The sequence below is a fragment of the Lygodium microphyllum genome, chromosome 11, assembly GCF_053477565.2.
Source record: "Lygodium microphyllum isolate KBCC chromosome 11, Lygodium_microphyllum_v1.1.10, whole genome shotgun sequence".
In the NCBI taxonomy this organism is placed as follows: domain Eukaryota; kingdom Viridiplantae; phylum Streptophyta; class Polypodiopsida; order Schizaeales; family Lygodiaceae; genus Lygodium; species Lygodium microphyllum.
The window spans coordinates 101,443,129-101,462,776 of NC_141145.1; the positions used below are offsets into that span (position 1 = coordinate 101,443,129).

At 41.5% G+C, this 19,648-nt stretch overlaps 1 long non-coding RNA gene across 3 annotated transcripts; it reads left to right on the plus strand.

Annotated features, from left to right (window-relative positions):
• The first annotated feature begins 1,000 nt into the window (after window positions 1-1,000).
• LOC148029162 (uncharacterized) lies at window positions 1,001-18,758 on the plus strand. Of its 3 annotated transcripts, XR_015692387.1 has the most exons (4): window positions 1,001-1,137; window positions 1,300-1,613; window positions 1,936-2,442; window positions 13,174-18,758. It is a non-coding gene; the product is annotated as an uncharacterized LOC148029162 (long non-coding RNA). The 3 variants fall into 3 exon arrangements; XR_015692385.1 differs by having other exon boundaries at window positions 1,300-2,442; XR_015692386.1 differs by having other exon boundaries at window positions 1,300-2,442; window positions 14,991-18,758.
• The last annotated feature ends 890 nt before the right edge of the window (window positions 18,759-19,648 follow it).

Consider the following 19,648-nt stretch of genomic DNA (forward strand, 5'->3'; position numbering starts at 1 on the left):
ATCCTTTGCCTGCATTACAGCTTTTGTCTCCCTGGCGCGATTGGATGTTTGTGATTCCTGATGATTTCGAGAAAAGGTTAGCCAACCATATATATCATCAAATGGTAGAGGCCAATAGATGAGTCATGAATAAGGAGAATAAAGTATGGCATTCTCGGGAAAGCAAAAAGAAGTGGCAAGACAGATTCATCCAACTTTGGAAATCTAAGGTTTTGTATTAGTAAAAAGTGTTTATGTGGAGGCTACTTATTGCTACTAGGAATGTGCTGTGTGCTCGTAAGATCTCTGTTGGGTGATGTATATTCAGTACTATATGTGATGAGACAGTGCTTCATCTTTTTGTCTCTTGCCATGTTGCAAGACAGATTTGGAGTTTTATTTTCCATGTCTGGTCCTCGTTGACTCGACAACGGATATTAGCTTGTTTGTGGATCTTGGGGAAGATGACCTCTTTGAGTTCAGATTATTCCTGCCTTTTCCATTTCCTTAAATGGTATAGCCTCGTGGCATATTTGGCATACTCGGAATGCCTTTATTTTTGATTCAGTATCTGGTATTCATGATCATGTGGCCTGAATTTGGGGTTTAGTGTTTTGGCAAATCACCTCTATGGTGTCTGCCGATCTGGTTCTTCCCGATATTGTTGCTCCCTGGCTGGATATTGTTTGCTCCACACCAACTATACTTTTTGTGTGACATTTCTATGTTAGAGTCACTATAGACTATAGACTTTCCTTCATGTTTGTTATTTTTAATGCTGACCTGATGGTCTTATGTAAATATTTACTGCTTAATTCAATTATCCTGATCAGGGCCCCACCGTGTTCAAGGCCAAAACAGGGCGGGGAAGGTATTGAATGCTTCCCAAGCAGGCCTCTTTGGTCGTGAGGAGCGTGTAAAGGGCAAGCTGCCCTTTTTGGATATCCAGGCCTGTGATTGGCCCGTGTCGCACAACTGGGAGTTGAGGACCTGGTGTGTAACGGGCCTTATACGCGATCCCTAAAGTCCTGCTTTCCTTCTACACTCGGAACAATTATCATCTCCTTCTCCTCCTCATTCTTCGTAGTAGCCGTGCCTGGGCAGCAGGGGACTATCAGCGCTACTCCTCAGTTGCACCTCCAGGACATCCGTCGCCAGGTAGCACTCAAACATATCTCCCATTTAATCACATCAACATCGCATCGGCCCGGCAAGTAGATTGCAGATGAACATAATTCATCTCTTCCTGACGACGACGGCGACAATAATGTGCTACTACTGATCAATCCGTATGAATTTGTGACATTATTGTGAATGCAGCGGCGAGCTAGCGCGTCAGCGACGTTCAGCCCGGTGCCCGGTATTTTCGTGCGCCTGCAGGCCGGAGTCCGCCAGAAAGAGTCCTTCAATCCCTTCTCTTTCTGGTGGACTTTGGCCCGCAAGTGCACGACAATCCCGCAGCAGCAGCGTTACTGCCCAACAAACTGCGACATGTGGAGCTGCAGCTCCGCCGGCTTGAGGGCCTGCGATCGGTCCCATATGACATTCAACACGATATTGGCCACATCACTGAAACACTACTCAAGGTCTCAGTGGCGGTGGACGACTTGAGCAGGAGGCCTGCACCTGGATCTGTACTGTCCCCTGATCTGTCCGTTTATGTAAATTTTTACAAATGGTATCACGCCTGATTTGTTCAGTCAATTAGTTTCATGTATAAAACGCGAAAACTGCAAAACTGCCAAGTTAATCTGCAGATGTGTTTCAGTTTGTGACACCAATTTCAAATCGACAAAGTTTGCTTTTGGTTATTACAGTGTTTTGCTTAGTTGAATCTAACCAGTTGACGCATGTTACCGCACCAGAGTTGCACAAGATAGCCACCATAGAAGTGGGGATGACACTGCCACCTTCACACATCTCCAAGTGGCACTAAATCGAGTTTCTCCTCCGCAGCTCATGGCAGATCTGAGCTAAAATGCCTCTTAGCAAAACTACACTCAGACAAGAAGCGGGTCTGCATCTTCCTGGACAATGGGTGGGGGTGCAAGCATCTGGAGGAAATGTTGACAGAATAACTTGCCAATGTGCTCCCAGGAGGGAGCTACATGCTTATCTATTCCTGATCTGCGGCCGCGGTGAGACAGCTGGGGCAGATCTGCATCAAGAGCAAGGAGGAGGAAGTGCAGGGCTATCCTTCCCCTTCTCAAATGAAAACGTTGTCAATATCTCATATTAAAAGGTTTAGGTTCAACAGATTAGAAGATTTCTATGGGGACTTCCTTTTTCCAACTAACACCAAGCATTGCCACAGCATACATCTCTTAAAAGCTAGGCATAGATTTTTTGGACGAGCCACACTTCATGGAGCAGGTCTTTCCTTGGATAGCAAATCTGAAAGAGCTCACAGTTCTTTTTTTATCGCATGGTGCAACCAGCTTCCATGTTGCAAGTATCCCAAAGGTACCTCCCATTACCTAAACGCCTTTTTAGTATCTTAATAGAGTAAGGTATGCAAAAGCTTACAGTAGGACTAGCTAAAATGCCAACATAGGCTACTTACATAGCTTCATAAGTAAAATTTTCATGATTTTTATTGCTATGTGACCAATGCTTGGAACTAGAAGCAATATCCATCCATCAAGCATTTAAGCCAACCATCCATCAGGCACTTAAGCCAACTAACTATTCCAGGCCAATGTACTTTAACTTTCTTCTTCTTTTCAGGTGAAAATGCTGTAAAATATATTAACTAAAAAGCGTGTGATACATGTCAACAAAAGTGGTATGGATTCAGTGTAAACCAGATCCCACTTATCATAAGGAGCAATCCCATAGCTTATCAGACCATGTATAAATGAGTACAGGAAGAACAGTAAGTTGAGTGAAGCTGGTTGAGGAGCTGTACATAAACTTGTTCAGTGAGGACAGGATTAGCGAAAGAGGAGTTGCTATGGTGCATGGACTAATCACAGTAGAGAGAATCATGAACAGACTAGTATTCAGCTGCAGCATTTTTGATGCATAGGAGTATGTTTGCCATTCCTTGCTTCACTTTGACTCGGCTTTCTTGGGGTCTCCCTACTGCCCTTTCCTAAGTTTCATTGCATGCTTGATGAGGCCTTTTTTTCATTTCCAACCTGCCACAAAAATGTCCATCTTACTGAGAACAGGAAAAAAGAAAAATGACCCTGAAACAACTGCTTCTTTTCTCTGTAACTAGATATTCCAGAGAATTAGGACCCTCATCCCATTTTAAAATTCTGTGAAGAGGCCACTGGATTCTCCAAGTAGCAACTCCTCCTTCCATGTGATGGTGTATGAATAGGAAGGCCTAGTAATAATAATATAATTTAAGGAGAGTTAGAAAGTCTTCATTGTACTTACAAGACATGAAGAGGTGAGAGATGGTTTCAAGACTTGTTTCACACCTTGGGCAAACTCCATTCCCCATCCCTATCTTCATAGCTCTTTCTCCTATCTAGGTGGCTTTGAGCATTATGAGTCATAAAAGGGTGGATATTTTTGCTTCAATGGGCTGGAATTTAGGCAAAGGGGGATCTGGAATTAAATTGGCCCCTAATCGGATACCCTCTGCAAGATTAGGCTTCCCCTAACCAATCCTTTGGAGGACCAACATTGAACTCATTGGTCTCGAGTTGATATTTTTCCTTAATATATTGTGGACTTGGCTAGTTTGGTATTTTGAAATCTCAGAGATCTTCCCATTCTTGTACTCCCATTTCAAAATTTTTGTGGGCTTCTTTCAACAAATGGTTGAGGTTTTTCTCACAAGAGAAGCTGAATCGTATTGAGTCCTTGCAAGACTACAAGAGGGTAAAGTTGAGCTTTTAATCAGGGTTGTTTTTTCCTTAAGAGAAAACGAGGAATTCCACATATTCTTGACCAGATTTGAGGCCTTATCTACAAATCTGAGTTTTGGAGAAGGCAGCAGTGATAACATTTAGATTCTTCCACTTTTTGTAGTCCTTGAGATAGACGTGACCCACACTTCTATGGAGTAAAATGACCCAATCTTAGAAATCGCTTAAGTATACATCTGGCAATCCATTTTGCTGCCATTTTGTCAACCAGATACTCTAGATCTAGGACACGTAGACCATACTCTACCTGCCAGGCTACTTTGAAACCCCCAAGAAAAGAAATTTTGTCAGTAACACCCCGGAGAGAAACCTGAGGCAAAATACAAAGTACAAGTAACTATGTAAAGAGTAATGAAGTACATCACAAAGCAATGGTTGTATGAACAACCAATTAGGTGGGCTATAATGCCAAATTATTTTAGGGGTGATATGGAAGAAAGTGCCCGAGTTCCATGTTCACAGGAAGGCCTCTCTTTCCTTTCTCAATCTCTTAGGGCTGCCTTGTATCATCTCTCATCTCCCTTGAAGAGTGTGGATGATCTTTATCCATATCCTCGCTAGAGTCTCTATTGTGGATACATGTTACATCTTGTGGTCTAGGTGTACATCCTCGCTATGATGCTAGCGATTAGCTTTCATCTGTGGTAGTATCCTTGGGTTCTGTGCACCTAGGAGTAGTCTAGAGTGCAATCTTTCTCAAGTGTTGTCCAATGATGAGAAAAGAAAAACTCTCTTGAGTGTTTTCATAGCCACATGCTAGGCCTCTATTTGTGACCCAAGCTGTCCCCAAGGTTGCCATGAAATATCATCTTGAGGGCTCTCCTCCATATCTTGGGCTATAGTATAGTCCCATAGCCAGTGTCGTTGTGTCCCCTTTGGCTCGTTGCATCTCATGCATGCTGTTGGGTCCTTGTCATATCCAAGACAAGTGCCAACTGCCAAGCTCCTGTGAGCTACAAGCCATAGGAATAAAGTTATCTTCATATGCCTAAAGGTGTCATGTGGCCTCCTCCAAAAATCATATAAGAACTCATTTGAGATTTCCTCTTTGTGCCATGGTGGGTGGTTGTTTGTGCTCTAATCCTACTCATTTGTATCCTCCTCCCTAGCCTAGTAGTGTAGCCAAAGAAGGCCACATCACAAGGTCTATCAAGGAACAGATCCCTCCATACCTACTCTCTTGGATCCCAACGTAATCTGTGCAGAGGCCCTCTAGTAAGCTCGGTATCTCCATCCATCTATAAGATAGGTGGCGGAGTCTGGGTCAATGTGCTAGTTCCTCTTCAAGTGCACCACTACCTTGATCCTCTATTTGGAAAATCCAATGAATGTCATGTGGTCAAGATCCTCTTTCCAAAGGCAGCCATAGAGAAGAATAACTTATCTCCGCTAGTCGTAATGACTACTAAAAGATTCTCTCCTATAGAGAAGAGACTGATCCAAGTTTAAGAAGTGCATGTATTAGTTTGCCAATTTTGTGGAACTCCCTTTGCCATGGCCTCAATTGTAGCTCTAGCTCTTGTGAGACCCTATAGTCTCTGTCTTTGAGTCTCCTACAATAGCTCTTGGAATGCAAACCAATCTGCGAGTGATGCAATGATCTATAAAGAGAATCTTCCACATAATAAGTATGTCCTCTATCGAAGAATGTGGCTCGATTGTGATCTCAAGTAGTGATGAAAGAAAAGAGGCTGTCTCCTCTTCTCTTTTAGCTCTAGTGGGAGGTAGTTGGTGAAGCCTTGATGATATAGATCTCCATGCTTTGACAATGTCAGTTGTGAATCTAACCTCAAAGCTCCTTCCTAGGTCTCTCTCTTGAAAAAAACAATGAATGCTAGGCTGCCATAGTTCTCTAAGCATAGTTGTCATAGCCTCGAACTTCCATATTATAAGTTTCTTCCAAGGCTCCTCACTTGGAAGTAGACCCCTAACAATGAGCTTAGTTAGTAAGGCTTTACTTGGACAATTAGAGTCTATGATCCCCAATGCTTCTCTAGATCTAGGCTATATGATGACATCCCAAGCCACCTTGACTTTGATTGGGCTCCCATCTCCTCTCGACCAAATAAAATTCCTAGTAAGGTGCTTCACTTGGCCGATGCATGACTCGGAGAATGCCCAATAGGAAGTGACGTACTGCATGGTTGCAAGAAGAACCTATTTGATAACCACTACTCTCCTTGCTAGCGAGGGTCTCGCTAACCTCCAATAAAGAATGTTTTGTCTTATGCTCAAGATGAGAGGTTCTAGCTAGTGGTAATGTCAATCGCTACATGGCATCCAAGTTATCTCACCATGATTCATGCGGAACCCACATAAAATCCTCATGTAGACGCCACTTTGGTTGCCCCATGTTGAGCTAACATAAGTATTACATGTTGAATTAGCCACTTAGACAATCCCAATTCATCAAGCAATACCCTAAATTGGTGCACAGTTTGAAAGAGTTTTTAAACGATGTGTGGTATGAGGTCCCAAAATTTTCTATAAATAGGCAAGATATCCTCCATTTAATCCAATCTCGTTTTTGTAGGTTTTAGGAGTTGTATCTTTGCTATCTACACCCTGTTTGTGGAGGATATCTTAGTCAGAGCTTTCTCTTGTTGTCTGCTATTATTTTGCACTTGATTTTGGCCCTTGTCTCCGTCTTTTGGCTATTCCCGTCATCAAGAGCTATTGCCTAGCCCTTTGAAGTTTGTGTTTATTGTCACTTATTGGAGTTGTCGCCATCATCCACACACTGTTGCCATCATTGTGACATTGGTATTTGCTGAGTTTCTCTCTTCTCGAGTTGTCATTATCACTTCTTGCTCAGTTGCCCAGTTTTTCTCTCTCCTCAGGTAACTGCGTTTTTAGTATTTCTCTCCCCTCATTGCTTGTTTGCATTAGATTCAACTTTCACAGTTGCGTTTGCTAGTGTTTGACTCTTGGAGGCTACCTTTGTTGCGTTTCGAGATCCGTGAGAAGTACGATAGTCTCCCACTCAACACCTTTGCCTTGGTCCTTGAGACATGAGAGTTCGGGGCACAATTTTCATTCTTGCACGGTTTGTTTGCTGCATGAGCATTGTATATTCAGTATTCAGTTATTCATTCAAATTCCATTGTGCTAATTGTCTATGAGTTACCCTAACCCTAACTGTATTCTTTTGAGTTTATGCTTTAGGATTTTTCTTCACATGGTACTAGAGTAAGGTTCTCTTCCATGAAACCTTGGCCTTTGATCTGAAAGCTCTTTACAAGAAGCAAGAATACCAAGAGGGCAAGATGACTTTGAACACATATTCACCATATCATCATGATGCTCCTGAGCCTAGCACATTGGACACACAACGGAGTGGACTTCACAGCTTACTCCATTCGATATGGCTGGAGAGTCTTCGAACTACCATGGAGTCCATAGATCATACAAGATCTCAGGAGTGGAATATGATCTTATTCTCATGTATCGAGCTCAACAGTAGATTGAAGGTAAATTTGAGTTTTCCCCTTTAGGTTTGGTGCATCGGTCTAATGATTTTTAGGAAGGATGGAAGCTTCACAAAGGACTAGCCATCCTTACCAAAGGTCTAGCCATCCTTCTGTGGAAATTGGCATGGAGTACAAGCTATTTTCCTCACTAGTACCATCTTCATCTTTTTCATCTTTTCCACACACCTCATCTTCATTCACTCCTATGTTAGATATGCATGCTAGTATTCAATCTTTTGATTTGACTTCCTCTTTTCTGCAAGATATTGGAGATGCTTATGATGAAGGAACTCTTCAAAGTAAGTATTGGTTCATTAGCCTTGAAGAGGATAGGTTCTCTCGGTTGCACTCAAGAAAAGATAAACAAAAATTCTAAGAATCTATAGCGAGTGCTCCTTTCCATCTTTTCCTTTTGTTGCTATATCTCATGGTAAATATGATGATTCATCTTCTTCATCATTTGCATTTAATGAACAAAAGGAACCTAATGCATTTTTAACAAAAACGCAAATGACAAATCCATTTAACGTTCCATCCATCCTACCCATTAGTCCCGCTACACCTTGCTTTTAGTCTCAATTAAGTGCATCATATATGTCTTCTCATATCACACCGGGGGGTCCTTCCCCCTTAGGCATGCCTTTTAGCCTTTAGGACCTTGTCTTTTTCTCAGCCAAGTGGTATCTCCGTGATGGAGGTTCATTCTCCCATTTCCACACTTTTGGGTTTTTCATGGCTTGGAAATGCCACCCAGCCCTCTCCGAGTGTGGATTAGTTGGTACTATAGTTTGCCTCCATGGCATTACCTAGTAGGCCTTCTGGTCATTTTGCTGTATCCTAGTTGATCTATGGAGAAGGCTTACATGTCCTAGTGCCTCCACCTCCACCAGCACCTCCACCTCCACTAGCAATTTATGGAAGCATTCATGTTTTAGTGCCTTTGGATCAATTGGCACCCATTGGACATGATCAATTTATTTTTGTCTACCCACCTTCCCTTCTATTTATCCCCCTCCATTACCTTCATCCTATTCCACTTATTTGTTACCTCATGGTTTTTGTCCTTATAAGTTAAACATGCCTTTTATGACAATACTCGTTTTAATGGATTTAGCTTCTGTACTTGGTCAAACTTGATGAGATATGTCCTTGTCTCCTAGAACCGATGGAATCTTGTGTAGGGTTTGAAACCCAACTTGATTCCGCACTTGTTCTACACAAGGTTGTTTGCTCATGGAAGGCTAGAAATATCTCCGCTATTGTTTACTTGATGCAAGGTCTCTTACTTGAATTTCATTCATAGCTTCAACATTTTGACTTAGTATGTGAGCGCTGGGCACATTGATTGACTGTTATGCAGCTTGTGATAGGACCCATCACATCAATTTGGACCCTAAGCTCCATAACTTTAAACTCATTGATCGGATGACTTGAAAGTCAAGTTGGTTGAGTATTTCACAGCCCACCATGCCCACATTCTATGAATTTGAGTGTTAGCTACTGCGTTAAAAAACAAACTCAAAAACAAAATCAAAACCAAACTAGTGAGACCCAAGGAAATTTTGAGCCCTCTTTGAAACCTGGGTGGTAGATTACCAAAGAAAAATTAGTATTGTCAACATTGCTAGAAGGTTGGCCATTTTGACAAGTGTCGATCAAAGGCACTAGGCACAACACCAAAATCTAAGACTCAGGTCTTTACCCCTCAGTAAGGTAACGTCCAATAGGGGAGGTAGGGTGGTGGCAACCCTCAGTAGGGGCAGTGCCGTCGAGGGCAGATCCACACTGCCACTAGTCAGCCACCATAACAGTCGACAATGTTCTCAACGCCAGAGGGATTGTCTGATTGGTCTATAGAGGCCCGTATCATCTTCAAGGATGCGAGTCTCGTCCACATTTACAAGTTGTCTCTTGACGAGGTGATTGTAAAAGCCCACTTATCACAACTGAGTACTTTAGCTACTCCTTGGATTGTCGACAATGGAGCAATCCATCATATGACCCCCATTGCGGACATTTTCCTTTCATGAGACCTTGTAGCCATCCACGCTTCATGCTTGAGTTGGGAATGACTTCTCAGTCATGATTCAGGCTCATGGTTGTGTCGGTTTTGCCACTAACCAAGGCTCGGATCGCGCTATGTTGGATGATGTATACTATATTTCCCAACTAGGGGTGAACTTGTTATCTGTTAGCAGCTTTGCTGGTTGGCTTGAGCAGTCTTCTTCATAGCAACCACAATCGAGATCCTTGACTCTTAGATTGGTTTAGTGATTGCTTGTAGTGAGGCACAACCTGGTGGAATGTACCATGTGACACAATTTCTTTCTGAGCTGACTATTGAGGGCTCTGAGTTCCACTGCTTCTAGGTTTCAGCCACTAGACGGGAGCCTAATGTAGTGAGCCTATGAGCACTTAGCACCTTTGGCATTTTTGCTTAGGACATGTTGGATACGACTCTCTTTATGAGTTGTTACGTTGATAGATGGTTGATGGCCTTCCTTGCTCGAAGCTATTGTGGGATGTTTGTAAACATCGTATCCCATTCCCTCAGTAGTCTACACATAGAGTGAGGCAGCTCTTAGATTGATTCATGTTGATCTTTGTGGGCCAACATCCACCACCTCCTTGAATGGTGCACTATACTTCTCTTTGATTGTGGATTGATAGAAGTGTACTTTGTTACCCTTTTTGAGGATGCATATTTGTGGATGATTCATGCCAAGCGAGTGACCATCATGCAGAGAGCCATTTATTTAGCTAAAGGGATAAGAGGAGAGAGAGATAAGAGCTGGCAAGGGCCTAAAGTTTTTGTAACACACTGTAATGCAATGTACTTTGTGAACTTCAACATGTAATGAAAAACCTTTGCTTTTTATTGTGCCTCGGATGTCTCATATTGGATTTGTGTATGGCAGTGTGATGATTAATTTACAACGTCGATTGAAAATTTGATGATTAAGTAGAACGAGCAATCAATCATTGAGCCAATGGCTTAGTTAACCTTTTTGCTTTGTTGAATGACAAGCTAGTATACATCATACAAGTGATGAAGTATAGGAAAATTTTTGACTTAGAAGAATAAGTTCGATGCCTTGGCCCTTCACATAGTTTTCTACTTGGGTGTTGTTGGTGCATAACCAGATTAGTTGTCATGTAGGATACATAAAGAGTGAAAATGGTGGCGAGTTCACCTCCCATGAGTTTTCCTACTTTCTATTGGAGCATCGTATTTCACGCCAGCTCACCTCTACCAACTCCTCGTCACAGAATGGAGTTGTAGAGTGTAGGAGCCAGACCATCACGAATATTGCATACTCTATGTTGTTCGTAGTAGAGCTCCATGAGTGTCCTTTGGGTTGGGGTTGTTAACACTTCGATGGATATCCTCAATTGGTGTTCGATTGTGGTACAATAGTTGTATTTTTCTTTATTTTTTGTGAGATTAAGAGAAGCATTACACCTTCCAATAAGTATTTTACTTCCCTGAAGCATTAAAAACATATCCTATAGCTCTACACACGGCCACTCTATTTTGAGTGTAATGATCGAAGTTTCAAAAGTTGTGTCTCTTACTATTTTAGGATGAGCATATAGTAATTACACGAATATCCTTGATGATAAAATAGACAAGCTCAGTCCCCAAGCCGATCTCTTGATAGGTGATCGGTAGGAGAGATGTGGTGTTTGATGAGACGGATATTGTATTGTCTTCTGTACCAGATTCTGTGCTCTTTTCTCACATTGTTTCTTTCGAGATAATGTCATTTAAGCTGGACTTATTATTTGCTCCTAACCCATCTGCAGATTCTTGACCTCCTCCTTCCATACCTCCTCCGTGTGACCCATTAGCTTGTTGGTACTAGCAGACCATGTGGGATTCGGAGATCCTTCCATTGGATTCCACTATTGAGAGCCCTAGACAATTTATTCGGCTTGCACCTTAGGTTTCATTTGCATTGCTGTTTACAACTGATAATATAGAGCATTCTGAGGCAGACAATTGGCAAGAGGCTCTTCAGCATTCCCAATGGTGAGAGGCCATGGAAAAGGAGCTTGAGAGTATTGACCGAAATGAGACTTGGACCTTGGTTGATTGTTCGAGCCACAAGAAAGTCATCAAGACAAAGTGGATTTTTAGAAGCAAGCTAAAAAGGGACTTTAGACAAGTACAAGGCTCGCCTTGTGGTGCAAGGGTTTCGATAGAAGCAAGGCATTGACTATGGAGAGATCTTTGCTCCTATTGTGTGATTGACATCATTTCGTTTGTTGGTTACACTCGCTACTCACTACGGTTGGCCAATCTATCAGATGGACGTCAAAAGCGCCTTTCAGAATGATTATTTGGAGAAGGAAATCTATGTGGAGCAGCCTCTTGGATTTTCTTCTATTGATGGGAAAAGATAATGTCTTTTGCTTATGGAAAGCTCTTTACGGGCTGAAGCAAGCATCGCCGTCTTGGTTCTAGAGGATGGATGAGTTACTTAGGATTCAGGATACCATTTTATTGCTTATGACTCAAACTTATATGCCCGTACTACTTCAGAGTTGGTCAGCTATATCTTGCTATATGTAGATGATTTACTTGTCATCAGCTTTGATTCTGTTGCCATAGCAAAAATAAAGGCCTAGCTTTACTTTACTTTTGAGATGACAGACCTTGGTTTGTTGTCTTATTTTTTGGGGATGGAGGTAGTGAGCTTATTGGTAGCTTTACACTTTTCATGTGACTCTTCTAGTCTACTACGACAACCAAAGTGCCATTGCTTTTGCAGGCAATTTGATCATTATACCTCAGACATGGCATGTGGAGGTCTAGTTCCACTTCACCAGAGAGCATATTGAGCTAGACACCATATGCCTAGAGTTTGTGCCTTCCTCTGACAACTATGCAGACATATTGACCAAGGCGGTTGGTCAGTGTTGCAGTACATTTTACCCAGGATCGGCTTGGATACACCCTCCTCTACTTCTTTAGATTAACGGGGAGAGGGTGATTCTCTCTAGCTTTTCCTTTTATTTTGAGAGGTGGGGGGGACTTTCTTCTCTTGGCGGTGATAGGATGTTGTTTATAGTTTCTTTTTTAAACATTATTGTATATTATACTTTTATATTTTCATCCACATCATAAGGATGACATGATTGTAAAAGGGTGCTTGGGTAAGTAAATAATCTCCCTATAAGAGCACTGTCTAAATGGTATCATTGCATATCATTTTACATGAGTATGATCAGACTTGCATTGCCTCTTGTATGACTCCAAGGCATTGACATTTTGTTTTGCGCTCATTTATCTCTTTTCGGTCTTTCTGGGTGGTTGACTTTGGATCCACCATAGTCGTGACATAGCACATGGTAGTCTTCAAGGCAGTTTTCTTTGCTTGCTTAGCCTTGCTAGCTTGCTTTTCACTAAAGTTTTTGCCTCTCCATATATCCACCATATTTGCTTTATACACCACTAGCCTCTTGCTTTGTCATCAACCATTGCCTTTGTAGTCTTGGTAGGCCATTGGGTAGCTACCATGTACCCTTTGTTCAATGCCGTGGTTGCTTTGGGATGAGATGCCTTGGGGTAAATACACATAAAAACCAAAACACTCAAAAATTTGGATTGACCTTCTTTTCTATCTCAATTTTTGGGCCTGAGAGGGGGTGTTGAGCTAATGTAAGTAATACATGCAGAGTTAACCACTTAAATAGCCTAAAAAATGCTTAATTAATCAAAACTCTAAATTGGTGCATGATTCGAGAGAGTTTTTAAACAGTGTGTGGTATGAGGTCTCAAAACTTTCTATAAATAGATGGGTTGCTCTCCATTTAGCCCAATCTTGTTTTTGCAGGTTTCAAAAACTGTATCTTTGTTGCCCACACCCCGTTCGTGGAGCTTGGAGGACATTTCAGATAGAGCTTTCCTTTGCTGTTTGCTATTATCTGACGCTTGATTTCAGCCTCGGTCTCCATCTTCTAGTTGTTGCCATCATTAGAAGTTGTCGCTTGGAGTATACATTAGGAGGTGGATGAGGAGGAGATGATTTTTGGAGAGCTCTATAGAGAGCTTATAGCAGCAGATACTCATGACCCTTGTAGTCAACATGCTCGTGGGCGAGGAGTTCGAGTAGGTGGTAGCAGGGGCATGGTCATTTGACGCCCTCCAGCATCGAGAAGGGGTGGTTTGAGTTTCTTACAAACATATGTAAGGCGGGGCTCTAGTAGCTCACATCCTGTGCATGATGACATTCCCCCTTGCCTACACAGCCGCCACCTAGGGAGCCATTATTTGATGATGATGATAACCTCATCAGTGAGGATTAGTATGAGCGTGTCTCATTATCCGATGACAAGGAGTCATCTTCAGACTCTCTTGATGAGCAGTCAGATGGCTTTGATGATGATGATAGTGATGCCTCATCATAGATTCATAGGTCTCTTTTTTTTTTGTATCTACTATCATTGTATCCACATGCATGATGCCACTATGACACACTAGAGTCTAGACTGTAGTTATATCGCATGTTTTGTGCAGCCCATGCGACCATGATGGTCACCCTCATGTATTCATATTATTTTGTAGTTAAATGGCTATTTCCACTTTAAACATGTTTTCTATCATCTAATGATTTATGGTTTTTAAAAAAATCATGTTAAATTTTTTTTTTGGCACTAATATCGTACTGTACCTTATAAAATCATAACGTATCTTAACTCCTGTATTTTATTGTATTGTATCGAATCGTACCTTTCGTACCTGACAACTATGGTTTGGATAGTGATGGGCTCGAGTCAATGATGGCTAGATAGTAGATGGTAGTTGACTGATTGTTGAAATCTGCATGGTAGAGTGAGAAACCTGCACAAAAGAATAAGGCTGAATGGTGGGCAGCCTATCTATTTATAGATGTTGAAGGATGCCCTTAAAAATTAGGGTTTTGGGGGAACATTGAAACTCTCTCGAACCGCGCACCAAATTTGCATTTCTCATTAATTAAGTGTGTTTTGGGGCTCTTTAAAAATGCTAATCAGCTGTAAAGCGTGTATTAGCTCAATAGACATGCCTAGCGAGAAGTGCCTTCTTCGACTCCTCTATAAACTAGGCCATCAGATCTGTGCTTATCTTGTTAGTAACCACCCTCTTGGTGCTCTGCTATATTGTCTCTCTGTCCCTCTCATAGTATAAGGGCCTAGTGGTAGACCCCAGCAAAGTTGTCTAGTTTTGTGTAGCCACCTGCTGCCCCTTTAAGGGGCCTTGTGAAATGGATCCATCAGCTCTCTTGGGTCTCCGAGGACTCTCTAGAGTGCTTTGGCCCTTTGATGTAGACAAAGTATATGTTAATCCTATCCCCAAATTGGATCCAAAAGGATGTCCTTGCATGAAACCTATACTCTGATTTGGCTTCCTTCATGGCATCAATCTCTGCTCTGGCAATGTGCATCCTCTTAGCAGTCCATCTGTACCCTGCTCGTCCATCCTCCCTTTGTAGGATGGCCAATGATATGCTCTAGGAGATCTCTTCTTCTCTAGAGTAGTGAAATGTGCATGGTGAAGATGGCCTCTACACAATCCATCATTAGTGCATAAAGCACAGGGGTTCTAGATATGCAAGAACAGAGTATTGCCTATTGCCCAGCACTTAACAAATATTCACCTTTGATAAAGCAGGGCAAGAAGTATCCGATTTCAGTCCAGGAGCTGCTTACAATCTGAAATTGAGCCTGTGGTTGAAATCAATGATCCTTATCAGAAATAAGAAGCCTAGTGCATTGCCGCCTGGTACGCCTCTTGAATGAAGGCTGTTGTTTTGGCGCGATTCTCAAGAGGATTCAGTGAGAAACAGGGTATGGAGGGGGGATTTTCTGAGAGGGTGCTTGGATTATGCAGGATGATTAGGTTGTGACTCAAGGCAAACCTTCTGGAGTAAAATGTTCTCACATCAAGTGCATATTTTCTGAGTCAGGGCATGTGGATTATGTAAGGCTTTTTTGTCAAAACTCAAGGCAAGGGCTTCTGGAATGGATGTTTTGGCAATGAAACACAGCACAGAGTTAGGAATGTAGCACTGTCTGAGCATTTGGGACTAGTCTAGATGGACTGGTGCTACATGAACCAAGCAAGTAGATGCTGTAGGCTGCCTTTCCAAAGCCACTTTTATCAAAGGACTCAAGCAATCAAGAAGTTACACCAGCCATCCGAGAAGAAATTGCTTCAAGCAGGCTGTATGAATCTACATTGGAGGACCTGTTGCAACGAAAAGGGCTGAGGGCAGAAGTGAATCATTATCTTCTTGAAATTCTTAGTAGATGCATACTTGGATCCTGCCACACTAACAAGAATTGAGATTGTACATTTAATTAAAGTCTGCAGTACTTAACCCTGGTACATTTTGGATTGATCAACACAAAATAGTCCAGATAAAACCTGACCAACAGCACTTACACCCAGACCTTTCTTCCATCGTTTTGTCAGCCCTGAACCTCTTACTTTTTTATTCCAATATGGACCCTTCAACCTTGAGAAAAAGAAGCCTCTCTGGAAACAAAGACAAAAAAAGAAACTCACCTTTGAGAATTCTCCTGCATAAACAAGGAACTTAATCACATCTTCAAGTAAATCTAGATACAGTTCGCTTCTTCAAGTCAAGTTGGATACAGTTTGCTCAATTTGGTATTTAGCATTGAAGCACAGTCTATTGGACATCATACTGTTGACAATTTCAAAGTCAGGGGTAAGGAACCTGAAGATGAAGTGCAAATATGCATGATGCAACCTTGAGGGAGTTAACAGACTTGGTCAAAGAAGTAGCTCCAGTAGCAAGGAGGAAAGAAGCAAAGCTTTCTTTTGTATTTGTATACCCTGATCACTATGGCCATGTTTAAGATTCAACTTGGATGATCCACAGCACAGCAGTGCAGCATGTCTTGCCAGTACCTTGCATCTTTTGGGCTTCCTATTCCAAATCTAAGATTGCAAATACAAAAAAAAAGCTTCATGTCTGCTGCACAGATGAGCAATCCTGTTCCAAATCTGAGATTGCTAATACAAAAAGCTTAACCAAAAAACAATCAACATATTCTGCATATTTTCAGGCCTATATTGGACCAATAATTCAGTGTGAATATAGAACTCAAAGCCTATTAATAGGCAGTGTGTTTTCAAGCACCTAGCTAGTTGTCAAAGCTGAAGTACAGGCAAATTTGAACAGGCTCTGTTTAGGCTGAAATTTCAGTAACCCAGTTCCCATTCTCAGCAATCCTCTCGACAGAGTTTTCATCCTCAAGCATGGCATACTACAGCAGAACGATCACGTGCGAGGCTTTACTTGGAGCTGTACTTGTTTGAACCAAAATTTTGAGCTGTGGCTATGTTCTTGGCATCATTTCCCTCATGAGTTGGTACCCTTTCAAGGAGCAGAAGCAACAACTGATGCATTAAGTGAACTTGTTGAAATTGTAGAAGAAAACATGGGGTGAAGGTTGACTGTGGGTGGGTTTTCAGCACTTGCCAAAGTCCCTCTTCGTGTAGTCCTTCATAGAATCAGACTGACAGCTGGTCAAAATATACAAGTGACGCTTTCTTCTACCTCTTGTATGGCATTCATTAATGGGTTAAGAAGCACTTAGGGACAGATTTATTCTACCTCTTGTATGGCATTCATTAATGGGTTAAGAATGAGAAAATTAAGAAGTTGGATGCAAAGGGAATCAAGTTTGTCTTTGTTGGCTATGCACTAGACAAAAAAGCATACAAATGCTACAATCCTTCTATGCATTGAGACACTATTTAGCAGAGATGTTGTATTTGATGAGCCAACTTCTTGGTATGGCAATCAAAATGTGGTCATTTATGATGGACTAGTGGATGATACTCATGCTTAAATTTGTAATATGTATAGTACTACTATTAGTGGGCCTACAGGTGATACATCTTCTATGTATATTGTTTCCAAATTCAAGACAGCAAACTAGTTCACTGTTTCTAGCCTACAAATATGCTCCAAAACAATTATGTCATTTGGACACATACTTTCTTCTACCTCTTGATGGCATTCATTAACGGGTTAAGAAGCACTTTGGGACAGATTTGAGAAACCAACTACAGAAATTTACAATCGCATTCTAATGTAAATCTGAAGCATCTACTTGTGGGGGAAATTGTGTGCTTCATTTAGAGCCAATAATTGTGTCATTTGGACACATACTTCTCAAGATATTGTTGAAACAGTGATTATGGATCATTGGGATAGCATTGTTGACAGGGATGTAAGAGAGTGGTTTTGTGCAACTGAAGGGTTTGATCAGTCTGGTCATATAATGGAGTCCAAGATTGACAGTTAATTGACATTGTTACTTCATTCAATGACCAATCTACTCGTTTATCAAGCCCTTATGTTTCAAATTCCACTCTCAACGAGCTTTCTATTCATGGTTTTCAAGATAACTATTCTGGGCAGCAACCACATGGAATTACATCTCATGGATACTCTTTTGGTCAATTTTCTTGTATAGCTTCATCATATGGACAGCATCACGATGAGTGTACCTGCTAATAATGACTTTTGGAAAACATGTATGCTATGCACCTTGTTATGATGGTGGTCAATGCTCAAATGTACTTGAACAGCAGCATGGCTACTATGGGCATCGTATTAATGATTATGCTTATGAGGATTTATTTACTTAGCAGCATGGTTCTTGCTAATGGTTACGTGTATGGAGATTCTTTTAGTTTTGGCCAGCATCAAGTTGACAACCATGATTGCTTTTATGAGTAGTCCTATTCAAATGATCATGCCACTTCCTTTGAGCCACATCCCAATGAGTTTGAACAGCATGTTTACATGGGCTTAACAAATGCAGTAGTGAACTCTTTGCTTGTTGGAAGTGTAGATGATGAAGAGGAGGAAGAGCGTGAATATAAGGAAGTGGACAATGAAGAGGAAGGTGAACAAGAGGATGACATAATAGGTGAAGAACCACATGAGCCACTTGTGATTGTAGATGGTTTTGTTGAACATGAAGGTCTTCAAGACTTTGTGCATCACATGATGAGCTTACTACAACCAATATAAGAGTTTCATACTTCCTTGGATGTATACGATCATGAGTACTATGGTTGTTAGTATTAGGATCATGGGGATGTGTATGATGTGGATGCAGAGTATAATGTGGTCCGTGGATGCATATGAAGATGATGATGGCATTATGCTTCTTTTTGATCCGGATGATTATGAACATCATTCCTTATATCCGTTTAATCTATGTGGCTGGTAGCATATGATTGGTGATAGTTTTCCAATCTTTGATAGCCATTTTGTTGGGATACCTTTCAATCTAGGTGAGGATGGCAATCATTGGATGAGAGATCACTTTTATGATGGTGTCATTTTCAATCTAGATGGATCTTTTGGATGATTCATGTTGTCTCAAAAGAGGGGACAGCTTGCTGTAATAATTTTCTGTAATTAAAATAATTGGCCTACCTTCATCAAAGTTTGACTTTTATGTTATGTTGGATACTCTATGATGTTTACTTTATTTTTATATCTTATATGACACAATTGGACATCTCCATCCAAAGTTATGGCTGATTTTCTACAGCTACCTTGTTTAAGACAGCATGCATGTCTTTCATAGTTTCTAGATCAAGGTTGAAAGGGAAGTAGAACGCAGGAGGAAGAAGCTTGGCGGTGAGAGCTATGGCGGATGGAGAGCAAGAGCAAGAGAGGGAGAGAGACTCAAAAGTGGAAACTCCAACAACCATAATGTGTGGCTGGGCCTTCCTTTATTCAAATTGTCACTAAAAGAATAAAGAATAAGTGATTGTGACGGGCGTCCGTCACTTGTAGTGTGCAGTGGCGGGTATTGTCAGTGTAGTAAAGTGTAGTGATACACGGGTGGCTAGGCGAAGGCGCCTTTACCTCCAACAACCTCCCACTTAAAGGTGAATCTATCCCAGTGTGAAAAGAAAAGAAAAGATAATACAACATGTACACATGTACAACAAGATGAGGAAAAAGATGTCATCTCATCCAATGGTCATCAATCTCTTGAGGAAGGCAAAACGCTTTGTAGTGAGACTTCGCGTGAGTAAGTCTGCAGGATTTTGCTCAGTCGGAATCTTGACAAGGTCAACAGACCTGTTTTCAATGACCTCGCAAATGAAGTGATACCTCACCTTAATATGTTTCGTCTTCGCATGGAAGATCGGACTCTTGGCCAATTGAATGGCACTCATAGAATCTGAATGCAATGTAGACATAGCATCTGTTATACCAAGGTCTGCAATCAAATGGCCTAACCGGATAGCCTTCTTGCAAGTAG